This window comes from Erpetoichthys calabaricus, chromosome 5 (genome assembly GCF_900747795.2).
Source record: "Erpetoichthys calabaricus chromosome 5, fErpCal1.3, whole genome shotgun sequence".
Classification (NCBI taxonomy): domain Eukaryota; kingdom Metazoa; phylum Chordata; class Cladistia; order Polypteriformes; family Polypteridae; genus Erpetoichthys; species Erpetoichthys calabaricus.
In genome coordinates this window covers 178,364,989-178,382,865 of record NC_041398.2, presented here as the reverse complement: position 1 = coordinate 178,382,865, position 17,877 = coordinate 178,364,989, and the positions used below count along the sequence as shown (strand labels likewise).

The 17,877-nt window shown below is 36.7% G+C and overlaps 1 protein-coding gene across 5 annotated transcripts in view; it reads left to right on the top strand.

Moving 5' to 3' along the window:
- The window catches only part of cracd (capping protein inhibiting regulator of actin dynamics), a 325,587-nt gene that overhangs the window by 47,629 nt on the left and 260,081 nt on the right, over positions 1 to 17,877 (top strand). For 3 of the 5 annotated variants that reach the window (XM_051927801.1, XM_051927799.1, XM_051927803.1), the window contains exon 2: positions 17,440 to 17,523. The exons of the other annotated variants lie outside the window; for them this stretch is intronic. The gene's annotated coding sequence lies outside the window, so the exon portion shown is untranslated. The remainder of the gene's footprint in view (positions 1 to 17,439; positions 17,524 to 17,877) is intronic. 5 annotated transcript variants of the gene reach the window in all.

Sequence of the window (17,877 nt, the reverse complement as noted above, 5' to 3'; positions counted from 1 at the left end):
ACACGGAATCAAAATTCAGTGCGATATTGAGGAAAAGGTAATTCTAAATATTACTTTTACTGAAGTGTTACAGTTTAAAAAGTATTTGCGTGTTAATTTCAAAGCCAAAAAAAATGAAAATGTATAATGCAACGCTGCGGTGGGTTGGCACCCTGCCCAGGATTGGTTCCTGCCTTGTGCCCTGTGTTGGCTGGGATTGGCTCCAGCAGACCCCCGTGACCCTGTAGTTAGGAATATAGCGGGTTGGAAAATGGATGGATGGATATAATGCAACGAATACCAAACAAAAATGTATAATGCAACGAATACCTGTAATGCAACATGAAACATAAATGCAGAGCAGGTTAGAGATTATGAAAGTACTAAAATTCAAAAGTCTCAAAAAAACTGATAGTAAAGATCGGATTAGCACTAATAAACGGCGAAAAGCGAAACAGCGGAAAGAGATCGAATATATGGACATAGATGATATGACAGAAGTATGTAGATATTGTTTGGCTTTAAACTTTAAGTCGGAGACTTGCAGATCATCTAATTTGTGTTGCCATCAGGGAAAAGTAGTGTTTCTTCCCAATGAAGAGGCCTGTCCACAACAATTAAAAGATTTGTTGTTTGGTGAAAGTGAAATCCACATATGCGAGTGGCAGAGACACAAAGTGGCAGGCGTGTAGCACAGGCAGGGGGGTTGGCAAGCGAAGCAAGCGGGGGCAAAGCCCCCTAGTATTAAAAAATACACGTGGTGTGCATTTGCAGTATATAAAATGTGAATTGCAGTGTTCATTGCCCAGTTCTGCATTAATCCTTTTGTTAGCTAGAATTATTCTTGAACCCACAATCTTGATGTGAGTAGACAAGAACGATGAATTTCATTTATACTTTGTCCTAGGCTAATTTCTGATTTGTGCCTAGTAAATAAAATAGGTTGAAAAAAATGTATAGATGAATCATGTCAAATAATCCATTTTTTTTTTGGTCTTAGGACAGGCTTTTGCAATGTAGAAAGTAGGTTATAATTATAAATATTTCATGTTAGATTGGAGAGAGTCTAATTCGCTTGATTAGTGGTCACATACTTAATGTCAGTGGGTGGTGTTGGTCTTTGATCTTATTGTTCCTGACTTCTTGACCAACATACTGCCTGCCTGCATTATTTATAGTATGGTATACAATTGGCACTTTCAAAAGTAGAATAGTTTGTAATCAACAAAACATTTAATTATACCCAATTTATGGTTAGCTAAAACTGAGCTGTAATGGTTTTACAGAAGATACCTCATGAGCTGATTACTTCCTTATATTTAGGAACCAAAATACGTAATGAGGAAAAATATATTGACCCATGTTACACTGTAATTATGTCTTTGACCAGATTAGTTAATTTAGGCTCTTAGAATTTCATCATTCAGAAAATATGTTTCTCCATAGAGAGTTAAAATAGGTTAAAATTTGTACAGTTATACAAAAGGAATAACCTCCACCAACCACATCCATGGTAGGCCTTCTGCAAAGGAGTCTAATGTATAAAATAAAGGTTAATAGTAGGGGAGTGTGATATTGGGAAAAAATTATATTTCAGTATTTTCTGAATATAAATATAAAGATGAAATTTTGCATCCTTTAAAAACATGTTTGTAAAAGTCTTATTCATCTAGTTTGGTCTTGTTAATAGAATATTAATTGTAGCTTACTAATGAGATTAATGGAAACAACAGTTAAAGAAAACAGGTCTTATTTATGTACTTAAACTGAAGTAAAATAACACAAAACATTAAAATCACCAGTTAAAGTATTACTGAGATCAAACTGTGCAAGTATGAGTAAACTATTTTTAAGTGGCCTACAGGATTTACACAAAAAATTGCAATAAGACCAACAAAACTGTTATAATGAGAGCATTTTGAACAGACACCTTAATGTAAACAAGATATGAATCCAAAGGGAATAAAATATTAATCATAATTGAAATACACAGCATGAATATTACAGTCTGGATAAACATAAACTGCTGTGCTGTAAGGTGAATTGTGCAGTATACAAGCAAGAGCAAAAACTTAACATACTGTATTATTGTGTGTGTAAAAATCCAAAGTTTTGTTGAACACTGCACAAGAAAAAAAACTATAGCATGTGTCAACAAGTTCTGTCATATATTGCACAAAGATGCAAAAAAAACCAAACCTGTAACATTTTTAAATAAATGACTAACTTCAGGTTCAGTCCAATGTAACACAAAAATACCAGAAAAAATAAAACAATTGTAAAACTCTACTTAGGAAACTTCAAGTTGTGTGACAGTCTGTCCAAAGCATCTGGCATCAGAGCAGCATGGTTACATGTTACAACATTTTCTCTCTGGTGCTGAACGCCCTCTTAGAAGAGCTGCTTGAGGCAGGGATGCACAATTACTTTTTTTGCAAGTTTCCTCAATCTGGGGAAGCGTACTTCTTGTGCTTTCCACCACTCAAGTGGATTTATATCACTGTCCACCACAGGTACTATCAAGTAGCTCTTTTTCAATGGCAGTGCGCAGAGACTCACCTTCTCTGAATTCCTGTGTTTTTTTTTAAATAGCTGCGTAAAGAATTTTTTTTTCTTTTTTGCTCCTTCCCTTGTGTCATCACCTGATACAATGTCTGCAGCCATAGGGTGAACTAAAGCAGTTGAGGGGCCTGGGGTTGGGCTGTCTTTCTCTGTCACCATAGCCATGAAATCTGAGTTGCTGATATAATGGCTTGGATCTTGACATCATTATTGTAGCGGATTTTGTTTAAATAAACTGTTAATGTGTTGTTACATCATTACAGTTTGTGGGCTGTGAACCAGGTTAACACCTAAGTGTTAAACAGAAGAGAGCAGAAAGAAACTCATTCTAAAATGTATAATAACTTAATATTTTAGAGCTTACATAACATTTTATGAACCAATCATTTCGGGAGGAAAACGAAAAAGTGCTTTAGCAAATTGAGTAAATCTCCCCGCATCTAACGGTGCAAACCCAGATAATATTACATGGACGGGTCTGAAATCCTAACCCTGCCTGTATATGTGCACACCCCTCTGAGCTCTGAACCTTGCTCCTCTGAACTCCGTGTCCGCACCATCCCGCAACCCGAAACAAGGACCTTCTCCACCTGTGCGTTCGCTTGGCTCATGCGCAGTAGACTATCCTGTTTCCGTTAGGTTACTTGAGACAGTGAATGTGTGGACTCTCAAGACATGTTTTTGGTTGTTTTTTTGCAAAATGAGTGACATACTCAATAATTTCAACTCGCAGATTGTTAAAACAACAATTAAAATATTATCGTAGATAATACATACTGCACACTCCTAGTTAATAGTTGACAAGTTTTTTTTCTTTGTTATCTGGCACCTATCTACAAAGAGAACAGCAGATAGTAATCATGGTAATAAACTGACTTTTTAGTCACATACCTTGTTTTGTTATAGAGCCTCCGGCCTCTCTTTTTACTATGTATTAAAATTTAATTTCCTGCATATATTTTAAAATAATCTAAAATATTTTGCATAATGTAGTGATTTTAGTGCTCCTTTCCCTGTCTCTATTTGATGCTCTCTGTATTTGACCTAAAAGCTCAGCATTTTTATCATTATTTGTCCCAGTTTTGTGCTGTAATTTTTTATCAAATCTAATCTGAACTGAATAGGACTTGATGTTTTTCACTAGTAAATGGCTTTCAGTGCTTTTTCTGTGGTACTTAGTGCCATGGGGTGACCCTTTGAGATGGAAACAAAGACCAGGACTCAGAGATGAGTTTTTGGATCACATATAAGGTAACGCCTCTGAAAGAGTAGGTGGACTCCTCCTCAGACCAAGAGGAGAGTACCTATAGGAGCCTATGAATAACACATGTTGGGCTTCCCTTTCATAGATGTTGAAGACCAGAGAAAAATGTACTGTCTTAATTCCTAGCTGGTATTTAATGGGCATTCTGAGAGGCTTATCAGAGTCATATTGATTTAACCCAGAATATTTAGCCAAAAATCCGAGATACATATCTGGTAAATTAAGCTGCACAGATACTTTTGTGTCTGTAGTAGGTAGATTCATTAGTAAAATAAACAGAGAAATAAAACATGTATGGGAGTCTGGATATGACCACCAAACATGGTGGTTATTCTGCTTAAGACTGTTTCTAGTAGGAAGAGCTGGGCTCAGGTAGACAGACACTGAAAGTGATGTCAGCAGGGGAATGCCGTCAATCTTCCGGTCTGCAGAGGGAGAGAAAGAAAAAGCGCCAGTCCTTGAAGCGACAGAAAATTACCGCCACCAGAGCCCTTAAACTGTCCCCTATGCACACGTGCATGACAATGTCTGTTCCTCAGGGTAAGAAACAATACTTTTGATATAACATCTGAGTAGAGACACTATAAACAAACTTACTGAGGAGCTGCCAAATGCAACTTAGTAGTCTTGTAATCTTCCAGGTAAAAATGCAAAGTAAAACTTTTCTCACATATGTAAAGCCTATTCTGATTGACATTGATAACATTGATGGGATGATTTAATGTTTTTAACCAGGGGTATGCAACGTTGATCCTGGATGGCCACAGTGGATGAAGATTTTTGTTAGGAAACTAATCCTTGTTAGTGTTTTAACTCTGCTAGGTCATGTAATTATATTGTAGATTTTTTTCTTTCCAAGCATTCCACCCTAATGGTTTGTAGCGTGAAGAGAATGAGTAATTCTCAGTCCTTCACTTTTTGCTCTTCAATGAATACACACAGGTGTAAATGGAAACACCTTAGATGTAGAACTGCTTGTTCCTTTGTCACTTATTGCCTAATAAGTAGCAATTGAAAATAGTGAATGCAGAGTTTAAAACTAAAATAAGCAATTATGGGTGTTGAAATATTAACGTGCAGGAAAACTAAAATGTTGCTTGAACAATATGTGCTTCAAAAACAATAATTGACTTCTCATTAGGAAACTGGGCTGGAATAAAAACCTGCAGCCATTGCACCCCTCCAGGAATGACATCTTAGTGTTCCTGAAAATACAATAGTCACTTAATGTGTTATTAAAGGATGCACTCCATTTATTAGCAGTACTACAGACACAGCTCAGGGAACTAGGGTTCAGTTCCCAGCCTATTTGATCAGTGCATTGTGTTTATATTTGTCCATACGAGGGTTTCTGTAGGTTTGCCAGTTTCTTTCTTCATCATAACACATGCAGGTTAGGCTGATTGGCACCTTAGAAATTACTTAGGGTGTATATGTGAGACTGTCCTGCAATATACAAATAAACTTGACCCATAGATTGTGGCATGTTTTGTAAAAAGCAGATTCCAAAAAAATTATTGATCTGGTGTTCATTTCGTGAAGATGTTCCTGTGGGGATGGGACAAATAATCTGTGTTTCACATAAAAATAAATTTCAACTAGAGTGGTTTCTGAAGTCGTTTTCTTCTTCTTTTGTCTGCCACGTTAGGGGTTGCCATAGCGGATCATCTTGTTCCATATCTTCCTGTCCTCTACATTGTGCTCAGTCACACCCATCACCTGCATGTCTTCTCTCACCACATCCATAAACCTTCTCTTAGGCCTTCCTCTTTTCCTCTTGCCTGGCAGCTCTATTCTTAGCATCCTTTTCCCAATATACCCAGCATCTCTCCTCTGCACATGTCCAAACCAATGCAATCTCGCCTCTCTGATTTTGTCTGCCAACCATCCAATCTGAGCCGACCCTCTAATGTACTCATTTCTAATCCTGTCCATCCTCGTCACACCCAATGCAAATCTTAGCATCTTTAACTCTGCCACCTCTAACTCTGTCTCCTGCTTTCTAGTCAGTGCCACCGTCTCTAACCCATATAACAAAGCTGTTCTCACTACCATCCTGTAGACCTTCCCTTTCACTCTTGCTGATAACTGTCTGTCATATATTACTCCTGACACTCTTCTCCACCCATTCCACCCTGCCTGCAATGTCTTTTTCACCTCTTTTCCACAATCCATGTTACTCTGTACTGTTGATCCCAAGTATTTAAACTCATCCACCTTCACCACATTCATTCCCTGCATCCTCACCATTCCACTGACCTTCCTATCATTCACACACATGTATTCTGTGTTGTTCCTACTGACCATCACCATTGCAAATAAGAAAGGTCACAGAGTCGATCCCTGGTGTAATCCCACATCCACGTTGAATGCATCTGTCTCTCCTACCGCAGACCTCACTACTGTCACGCTTCCCTTGTACATATCCTGTACAACTCTTACATACTTCTCTGCCATTCCCGACTTCCTCATACAATACCACAACTCCACTCGAGGCACCCTTTCATATACTTTCTCCAGGTTCACAAAGACACAATGCAACTCCTTCTGGCCTTCTCTATACTTCTCCATCAGCACCCTCAGAGCAAACATTGCATCTGTGGTGCTTTTTCTTGGTATGAAACCATACTGCTGCTCACTAATCATCATTTCCCTTCTTAGCCTAGCTTCTACTACTCTTTCCCATAACTGCATGTTGTGTCTCATCAGTTTTACCCCCCTGTAGTTACCACAGCTCTGCACATCCCCCTTATTGTTAATAATTGGCACCAGTACACTTCTTCTCCACTCCTCAGGCATCCTCTCACTTTCCAAAATTCCATTAAACAATCTGGTTAAAAACTCCACTGCTATCTCTCCTAAACACCTCCATGCTTTCACAGGTATGTCATCTGCACCAACAGACTTTGCATTCTTCATCCTCTTCGTAGCAGTCCTTACTTCCTCCTTGCTAATCTGTTGCACTTCCTGATTCACTATTTCTACATCATCCAACCTTCTCTCTTTCTCATTCTCTTCATTCATCAGCCTTTCAAAGTACTTTTTCCATCTTCTTAACACACTCTCCTCGGTTGTGAGAATGTTTTTATCTGTATCCTTTATGACCCTAACCTGCTGAATATCTTTTCCAGCTCAGTCCCTCTGTCTAGCCAATAGCTACAAGTCCTTTTCTCCCTCCTTAGTGTCCAACCTCTCATACAACTCATTATACGCCTTTTCTTTAGCCTTCGCCACCTCTCTCTTCACCTTGCGCCTTATTTCCTTGTACTCTTTGTCAAATTTCTGTATCTCTCTGACTATCCCATTTCTCCTTCGCCATCCTTTTTCTCTGTATACTCTCCTGTATTTCCACATTTCACCACCAGGTTTACTTTTCCTCCTTCCTCTGTCCATATGTCATGCCAAGCACCCTTCTAGCTGTCACCCTTGCTACTTCTGCTGTAGTTGCCCAGCTGTCTGGTAACTCTTTACCATCACCCAGTGCCTGTCTTACCTCCTCCCTAAACTCAACCTTGCAGTCTTCCTTTTTCAACTTTCACCATTTGATCCTTGGCTCTGTCTTCACTCTCCTCCTCTTCTTGATCTCCAACGTCGTCCTACAGACCACCATCCTATGCTGTCTAACTACACTTTTCCCCTGCCATCACTTTGCAGTCTTTAATCTCCTTCAGATTGACTCTTCTGCATAGGATATAATCTACCTGTGTGCATCTTCCTTCACTCTTGTATGTCACCCTATGTTCCTCCCTCTTCTTGAAATACATATTCCCCACCGCCATACCCATCCTTTTTGCAAAATCTACTATCACCTGACCTCCTTCATTCCCGTCCTTGACACCTTACCTACCCATCACCTCCTCATCTCCTCTGTTCCCTTCACCAACATGCCCATTGAAATCTGCTCCAATCTTTACTTTCTGTCCCGTGGGTACACTGTCCATCACTTAATCCAGCTCACTCCAGAAATCCTCTTTCTCATCCATCACATACCCAACTTGCGGGGCATATGCACTAACAACATTCATCACCACACCTCCAGTTTCCAGCTTCATAATCATTACTCTGTCCGACAATCTTTTCATTTCCAAAACACTCTAGATATACTGTTCCTTCAGAGTAATCCCTACCCCATTTCTTCTCCCATCCACACCATGATAGAACAATTTGAATCCACTTCCGATCCACATGGCCTTACTATGTTTACTATGGCCTTACTATCCATTTAGTCTCTTGAACGCACAATATTTCAACCTTCCTTCTCTCCATCATATTGGTTAACTCTCTCTCCTTACCAGTCATACTGCCAACATTCAAAGTTCCTACACTCAGCTCCACTCTCTTTACCTTCCTCCTCTCCTCTTCCCTCTGGACACGCCCCCCCCCCCCCCTTTCCTTCTTTGGCCAACTGTAGCCCAATTTCCACCAGCAGCTGGTTGACTAACAGTACTGGTGGTGGTCGTTGTTAACCTGGGACTCGACCAATCTGGTATGGAAATCTCTATTGTTGTCCGCATGTTGATCTGACAAAATTTTACACTGGATGCCCTTCCTGCCGTAACCCTTCCCATTTATCCAGGCTTGGGACCGGCAGGAAGGAACACACTGGTTTGTGCATCCCCTGTGGCTGGGTTAGAGCGGTTTTTGAAGTCATTACTGATATTTCTAAAATTACACAGGTATATGCAACATCATCTAATACTGAACTTTACAAAAATGGGTATCAATACAAACAAAATTTAATTCTCTGACTGCAAGAGAAACAGGGCAACTAATTCTTAAGTAATGCCTTTCTCATTGTGAGCATTGGGAAAAGAGTAATATAGTTTTAGCTTAAGAAATGCATAAAAAGGAAGTTTGGAGTACAATCGTCAAATTAATAATTGAGATTGAACTAAAGTCAGTGAACACAAAGAAATATTTAATTTATTTAAGGAATACATTGACATTTTATACTCTTTGAAAATCTGGCTTATTCCAAAGATTTCTTTGATAAAAAAGAAATGGCACAGCTTGTCCCACTGTATGTAGAACAGCTGAATAAGCCTCTAAGACTTTCTGAAATTGAAAAAGTGAGAAAGCTGCCGGCCCAGATGGTGATCTGGCAGAATTCTATAAAAAGTTATCTGTTACGTTAGCACAGTTAATTCTAGCTCTTTATATGGAAACTAGAGAAGAAAACATAGTGCACAACCAAATGGCTTGTTATGTTTCATCAAACCTTTGTCAGTTGTTCAGTAAATATAACCCAGCAGCATCTAAGTAGGGCTGCCAAAATAGCTAAAAATTAAGTTTTGAATCTCACATTAAAATAAATATACATTTTCCATGTATATTTATATATTAATATTCCTTGTGCTAAGTATAGGATTGTACTTTATATGCTTCATTATATTTATACCATTGTTTAATTTTTCCTTTTTTCATTGTGCTTCATGTACTGGATGCTTTCAAGAGGCTTGTGATATCTCAAACAAAGTTTAGATTTAAAAAAAATCATGTTTTGTTTGCTGCAATTGATGCTCAACAGTTATACCATACATAGCAGTAAGTTGGGCATCTTCATTTCCAGCGTTAACTGGAGCCAGGATCAACAGTAGAACAATACTTCTAGGGAAAAGTTTAAAATTCTGCTCTTAATGCAACTCTACATGCAGAAGCAGAGTAGTGTGGGGAAAAAATGTCTGTGTTTTGAATGTGTGCGTTTATGTAACAAAGGGATGTCAGTTTTAGTAATGACGATGGAAGCTAACACTTTAAAATTATGAAAATGCAAATTTTGGAAGTAATTTGTAAAAACAGATATATAGAATACTGCAGTAGACTAAAAAACTCTCTGTGGGCTCCGGAGCCTACAAGAGAAAGCATTGCTTCCATCAGATGAGATAAAACTCTTTATATTTTGGCTTCGAGACTAATATTGCTTGTAATCAAGTCAAATCAGCTATGTATTTCTAGTTGTTATTGCTAACACTACAATTAATAACCTAGTGGACAAATCATTCACTTTATAATTATAGTTTCTCTTTCTGAATTTTGAAGTATAGCTAAACTACCTATAAAAAATATTCCCCTCTTTAAACATTTCACATTTTATTGTTGTACAACAATGAATCACAATGGAGTTAATGTGGCTTTTTGACCTTGATCAACAAATATAAAACACAAAATAATTATAATGTCATAAGTATTAAAAGTTAGTATTTAATAGATACGTATTTTGCAGAAATTATAGCCTTGCATGAATAGGTCTCTGTAAGCACTGTCAATCATGACGCTGTCATTTTTCTCCATTCTTCTCTGGAAAACTGTTCAATCTCTGTTGAGGCTGCATTGGGATTGTGAGTGAACAGCCTTTTTAAAATTCAGTCACAAGTTCACAATATGATTGTAAGATCTGGACTCTGACGCTGCTATTCCAAGTCATTAATTGTGATGTTTTAAGACATTCCTGTGTAACTTTCATTTTGTACTTTTGGGTTTGTCTGAATGGATTAAGCTGTTACATTCCATTTCATAAGCCTTTGTTTATATAAATAATATAGCCTGTCTGTATCACTTTAGAGTGAAGAATCACACAGGGCTGCTCATTATCATCAATACTATTATTATCAAAACCCTGCTTATTTGCCCTCATAAATAAACAGAGATTCAGAAGATTATGATGGAAGTACTTGAACAAAAAGTGCCTCTATATGCTGATGATACAGTATGTGGCTGTATATTACTAATTCATATTTATCACTGGCACATATATCTAATAACTAGAGGGATTCTGTAAAATTTCTGAGTTCAAGAATAAGTGGAATAAGAGCATATTATTCCACAGTAAATAGTCTTGCATGGCAGCCTGAATTTAATTAATTTTTTTAATTGTTTCTTGACAGTTGAAATATCTAAGAGCCACAATTACAAAAATGTTTAAAGAGCTGTTCAAATTTAATTTTTGAAGCTTGATGGAAATTATTATTAAAGATATTAGTAGATACAGTACTCTTCATTTCACATTAGCAGGGATAATTAGAATAGTTAAAATGAATATCCTTTCAAAGTTGCTGTATCTCTCTTTTAAAAATATATACAGTTGTAAATGTCGTGCCGCCAGCGATATCGGCCTTCTCCCAGAGCCTTTGGGAAACAGCTCAAGATATGCTCTAGGGTCCCCTTTTTCCAACACAGGGAGTATGTCGGTGTATCAACAAAGCTCCAGAAATGGAGATTGAATGGGCTAGGAAGGACATCATAGACCGACTGGACCAACAATCCATTACGAATCCAGAGAAATAACGCAATACTTTTGTGAAATAATGCAATAATTTTGCAAATAACACATTGCATTATAATTAGAACATTAGAACAATCTAGACGAGAACAAGCTATTCAACACAACAACTGAATACTTGATAAAGAAAAGTACCATAAATTTACACTGGCTATTACAGGCTCAAATCAAATGTATGTTTTTATTCTATAATAGTAACAATAAGGGCAGCTCACTACTCAAAATGGTAAATCTAGAAAGAGCCTGGAATCAAACCTGCAACCTCTTGATTATGAGTTAGCAGTTCTTACTGTTGCACCACCCAAGCAGTCATGTCAGCATTGTACCCTAACCCGATTTCTTTTTCTTTGGTTATATTCTCGAATAAAAGCGCACTTGTTTTGTTATACTCGTAACTTTTGTGAAAGTGTTTATTTGATATTTGGACTTCAGGTTTCACACATTATACATACACTTCATGTCAAAATTTTGTCATTAGTACTATAACATGAAAAAAGTTTCTGTTTTAGGTATGTGTTCAACATTTCTTGCCTTGCATTTCCTATCATCCTACATTTACTCAGATCGTTGTAGATACGGAATACACATGAAATGCATGTGTTCCAAATAACAATATATTATTTACCCATTACAACTCCAGGCACCTCACACCCAGATAAACAGACTTGAGCTGGGACAACTTTTTGTCCAACTTGAGCTGCGGCGGTGGGGGGATGGGATAGCAGGCTGCTTGCTGCTTGAGCTGATCGGTACATTTGCCAAACAAAAGACGTTAATGGAGAGGTGCAAAGGAATTTAAGGTGGCTCAGGATTACAAGTTTTTTCGTAGGCTTCAGGAATTCTACTGTTAACATATTGTGTTAAAAAACAATCACTAAGTACTTCTAAAAACTCTTGCTCTTATGTTTCGCCATTTGCAAGGTTATCACAGTTAATATGCAGGTAATTAAAGTCCCCCATGTCTACAATATCCCCCTGTAAACTTCCCTTTTTAATATTACTAAAAAGATGTATGTTGAAATTACTGTCTGCATTGGGTGGCTTTTAACACACTCCTAAAATATGGCCTCTTTCCCAAATTCTTTGCAGGCAAAGCCACGTGTCCTCACTAAGATGGAGCTCATCGTCCAACTGAAGAGGAGTAAATTCTGTTTGACATAAATTCAATACTTTGGAGGAATAACAATACATTTGCAAAATAATTGTTTTTTGAAATGGCAGGAATAAGCTTACACAGTCATTTATTTACAAAATCAACAAAACTAAAAATTAAAGTGGATACTGTTTTCTAGTTGAAAGGATTGTTTGTGTTCTGAGGCATGACAACTGAAATGAACTGTTCACAACTCATTTATTTTCAGTAGCTGGTTTGCAATGCAGGTGTGGTATCCCATTAGTACTAGTACTGCTATTTCACAAACCCAGCATTCTAAAATTAGCACTCCTGTCTATTTTATTTACATATTGTTTTTTCCTGGATACTCTGGTTTTTATTTTACAATGTGAAGATGTTCCAGTTAGTTAAATGGTGATTCTCATTTGGCTAAATAGGTGTGTGTTAATTTTAAATGGCTTACATGCATTGTTGCTGAGAAATGTTCCAGTGTCCCTGAGACCCGTAACTGGATTAAGCAGGTTTAAGAATGTTATATTAATCTAATTCAGGAATGTGGGGTGCCAGAGAGGATTCAGGCAGCATTGGACATAAGGCAGGAGCCAACTTTGCATGGTGCCATCAGGGGCATACTTACACACAGACTTCCACTCAGTCATACCAGTCCATTTAGTGTGGCCAGTTAACCTAACGTGCATTTTGTGGAGAAAACTGTAGATAGGTCAAGCAGATATGGGGTAGCATGAAAACTATACACATTCAGTTACTTTGCTGGTTTTCAAATCCAGTCATCTGGAAGTGTGAGAAAGCAGTGCAAAATATTATGCCATCCTATTGTTACTATGCATATGCTTAAATGTTGTGGCAGTGGGGTTTTGTGTCACTAATCCTGCTTCAGTTTTATTGCAGTGTTTCATTAAATCTTAATGACATACCTCAAACTGAGATTAAGGGAAAGAAAAAAATGTAGCTGACTGTAGGGTGCAGTATAATGATCAAAGCAGTAAAAATCATCTTGATCACAGTATGGTGTAGTTGTCCATTTAGAGTGTGTCATAGGTGTGCTTTTAAAAACTGTGATCAAGCCTGGTTGATGTTTAAAAATTGACAGTTTCAGTCATTGTTTCAGCCAAGCAATAATAAAAATAAATAGGAAGGGAATATTTAATAAAAGTAAAATAGACCAGGTACTGTATGCTCTGACCCATTTCCCTGAGGTCTGCTGGGTCAATGAGGTTTCATTGCAGAAAATCATTTAATCTAAATCTATTATATCTTTTATTAGTCTATGATCTGTTGGACATGGCCTTAAAGTAAAATTATGTTCACATCTGAATAACCTCAATAATAATGTCTGATGGCTAGTATTTGGACTGTACCTGAAGCACAGTTGGCAGTACTGTAATGGAAAAAACATGCTTTATAGGAATCAGTAACTCATGCCATATAGATCAGTGATTTTGAGCAACATTAAAGGAGTATAATAAATTTGAAGTTACCTTTTTTTGTAGAATAATCTTAGGCATTGCAATCTTTAAAATCTCTTTGAAAACTGTCCTTTTCCCATAAAATCCTTTTGCAAAAAATCCTTGAAAGGGTAAAGGTCTCTTGTTGTTATGAACTATCTAGTAATAGTTCTATCTTTGAGCTTGTTGTATTAAGATTAAAAACTAAGAGAATAGGTTTGTGACATCTTTTAAATGCACAAAACAGCATAAGAAATATTCTGCTGTTTTTTGTCAGGGTGCACATACGTTATTGAAGTTTTTATATAAACAAATATGAAAAGAAAAAAAATTTCAAAATGGACTCATATATTAAAGAATATTCATGAGATAATGCCATACCTAATTGGTTTCACTCAGTCAGACTTTTGTTGTTTTGAAATGCCTTTCACAGGGGACACCATCACAAACCAACAAAATATCTCTACTTTAAGAGAAACACATAAAAACTCTTGTGTCGTTGGTTGATATTCCAGCCTACGCACTTTTTATATGAAGTTTTTCATATATTTTTACTGGTACTTTGATCTTCCTTCAGTATCCCAAAGGCATGTAAGTTATGTTGAATGGCCTCTGTAAATTGGCCCAGTTTGGGTATGTGTCTTAGTGTACCCAGTGAAGGACTCGCACTCCATCCACAAAGGTCACTGGCCTTAATAGCCCTGAATTGGAGTAGCCTCCATAGTATTATGTTTCCCCAAGGAATAGCGAGCCTATAAAGGTTAACATAAATACAGCAGAATATGTGTGTCTAGTGTTCATTGCTATACTGACTCAGCTTTAGTACACATCCATTGTGTGATGTGTTTTGCATTTAGGACAGTAAGAAGCCTGTTTCTTTGATCATTTTTGTTATATTTTTTCTGTTGCTTGCACCTGAGAGCACCGGAGACCTGCTCAATTGACACCTCCACTGTGTTATTGCAGACTTCCATAGCACAAGGCTTAGTGACTTCCATAACTCCTTTGACACTAACACTAACACTGAAAGTTGCCACAGTGCTTAGGGAACTAACATTTTGCTTGTCCTTGTGCTGGATCGCATTCATTTTTGTCGTTCTATCAAGCAGCTATTGTCGCATCACTGTGAAGCTTCATGCAGCGGAATTCACCGGGGTTATTCAGTCATACAGTGCTGTATCATGTATTAGTTTCACTTTCTGTGTCAACATCTAATGACCAATTCATACCATCATCACTATTGCTCAGTTTGAGCAATGATTTAATTTCAGTTTGTGAATATTGATGAGTCGCTTTAGAATTTCCATAAATTGACAAAGCATAAACTATTCATGTTTTTTGTAGCATGATATTATTTCATCCACTGGATGGCAGCAGAATACTTTCTCGAGTTATTCAGGTGGATCATTACACATCACTCCGAGACTGACTTAGGTTTAACACTAATTGCAAGCCAGAGTAATGTTTGTGGTAAATGCTAAGGAGGTTGAAGGTATTTGACAATGGATGGATTGGTGGATTAAACAGAAATACTCAAGTAAACATATAAAAACACTGTGGTACTAATTTTTGATATTAACACGGAGTATTTTTGCATACAATTTTTGTTTACTGGAGACATGGTATTAAACTCATTATTTTGGTACTACAGCTTAATTTGCTGGTTAAGCATAGTGCATTTTTATTTAACATTACATGCCAGTGAACTGCTTTATTATAACCTAGTTTTAAATTCTACCAATTGCCTTTGCTTATGGAGATACTACCTAATCACAACTCTTTCCTTTTTTCCTAACATTACAAAACCATGTTTTTATTAATTTTCTCTAAGAGTGTTCTTTCCTTTACTAATGCAGTGCTATTTAAGAGTAATATCTGAATCATTCTGAAATGTAATTATTTACATAAAACTGAACCAAATGTAACATTTATGAATTCAAAAAACTGTAGCTGAGAACAATAGGAGCTAAATAATTGTGATGTGCTTGAATAGCACAAATCATTTAGCAGAAATGTGTCAAGAACTGCTACTGGGGCTCTTTTAGAAAAACAGCAATACATCAGCATAATGCCTCACTGAAACTGTGACTGCCAAGCCAGAAGTTTTCTTTTCTTTCTTTTTAAATTTTCTTTGTTTAGTCATTCTGGTGTGTGTTCATATCATATTGTGTTTGTATGTACAGTATATTTATTTATCTATTTATCTATTTATTTATTGACAGAGGTTCTGTCTCCCTGGGGACAAGTACAATTCTATCTATCTATCTATCTATCTATCTATCTATCTATCTATCTATCTATCTATCTATCTATCTATCTATCTACAAACCAATGCAAAGTTGACTGACTGACTGACTGGCTGACTCACTTATAGACAAAAACACAGTTTCCCATTTAGTTAAAAAATCAGACGTTACATTTAAGGAAGTGGGCATCAGCTACAAAAACACATTTTGGATCATCAGTATTTAGGGGAACCATACCCTAACCCCACCCCCATTAGAAAAACCAAATAGACAAAAATCTCCAAAACAATTTGGCTTATATAGAAAAAGAAAATTTGTCAACATGTTTTCGTATTTGTCCACATTTATCTGTAATAATACTGTAGCATGTGAGTTTTTGTTGATCAGAGTGTTGTTTTATAGCTGTGTTTGCATGGAGAATTGGAGCTGTCAATACATGCAAATGAATCTCTCCAGCAGAACAGCCCTTCTGAACAAGCAGAAGCTGTAATCCTGCAGAGAAATGAGCTTGTGGTGAATGAAGAAGGGTAGCTGCCCTGCACAGGAAAGAGAAATGATGTGATGAGCTGTATGGAAACTGAGATGTGAAGTGGATGAAGGAAAGTTTGGCGAAGCTCAAAAAAGGCTTCATTAGCAAGTGGCCTAATTGGGTACAAACAGTACTCCCTCTTCTGTTGGCTCCTTCATACTCCTCATAATGCGGCATAGTGTAAAATACATTCAGATTCAAGCCAGATTGGATTTTCAAGCATGGTTCAAGCCATGGGTACAATGCAAGCCATGAAAGGGGCATGCCTTGTTCTTGTTGTTTGTGCAGATGAGTAAAAGGATCCTTGGAGCACAGATGATGTGGACACTGTATAGTTCACCATATTATTTCTTTTCACCTATTCTATTCTTTGTAAGACTGAAAATGTTTAGTTTATTGCATAGTCCATGTAAATGTGCATCCCGTACATTTGAATGCTGTATGTAATAAGTTAAAGTAAACCGTGGCTTAGTGTATATTGCTTTTGTTCTAAACCCCCCAAAACTTTATTATCCATACAAGATTACAGAGCAAAGGGTTACATTCAAGTTTGATTGAAGCTACCATTTTTATAGGTGCTACAGGGTGACATTATATTTATACCCAAGATTTCCATTTTTCCTATTACTTACCTATTTGAATTTAAAATAATACTGTGTCCTCTAAATGCACTCTAAAACAAATATTATATACAGAAAAGTACTCATTTTCTTACATAGTACTTCTGACAAATCCAGTTAAACCTCAGCACTATAACCAAGGCCCATTGTCTTAGCAAATTTCCCAGGTGAAGCCAGATAACACAGCTAGTGCAATATATGAGAGAAATAAATAACCATTCACATTGAAAATTGACTTTGTGTGTCTGCAATCCTACTAATAATACTAAATGCAGACCACAAAACAATAATTTCTCTTTTGTGGTCAAGAGTTCATTATTATTTTCTTCTTCCTTTAATATCATTGCCTCTATAACTATTATAACTCAATTTTCTTTCAGGGTAATGGCTGCGAAAATTATACAATAATGTTTTCAAGAAGAAAATCTAATTTGAATCTTGTGTTTGCAAAAGTACAAGTACAGGTAAGACTACTTTTTGTGGCTTGAAAATCTGTTGTTGTTATGTGTATTAGATGAATATATTTGTGTTATAAAATTTGAGACATGGCTGTGCATATTCTTGTAGCAAAAATGCTTTTTTTTAAAAGGTAATTTTAAAAGGTAATTTCAGTGGTGATAAACATGAAGTGATACGGTTTGGTTAAAGGATAGAATAAATAACAGACTACACATTTCTTATTGTATTTTTTCATATTCTTAGTTTTCCTGTAGACCTATTTTGCTTTTATGATCAGCCTGAGAGATTTATTCCAAGAAGTGCTATACTGTACCAACTATATAAAATATCAAATTAAATGGAACAAAAAATCTAAACAC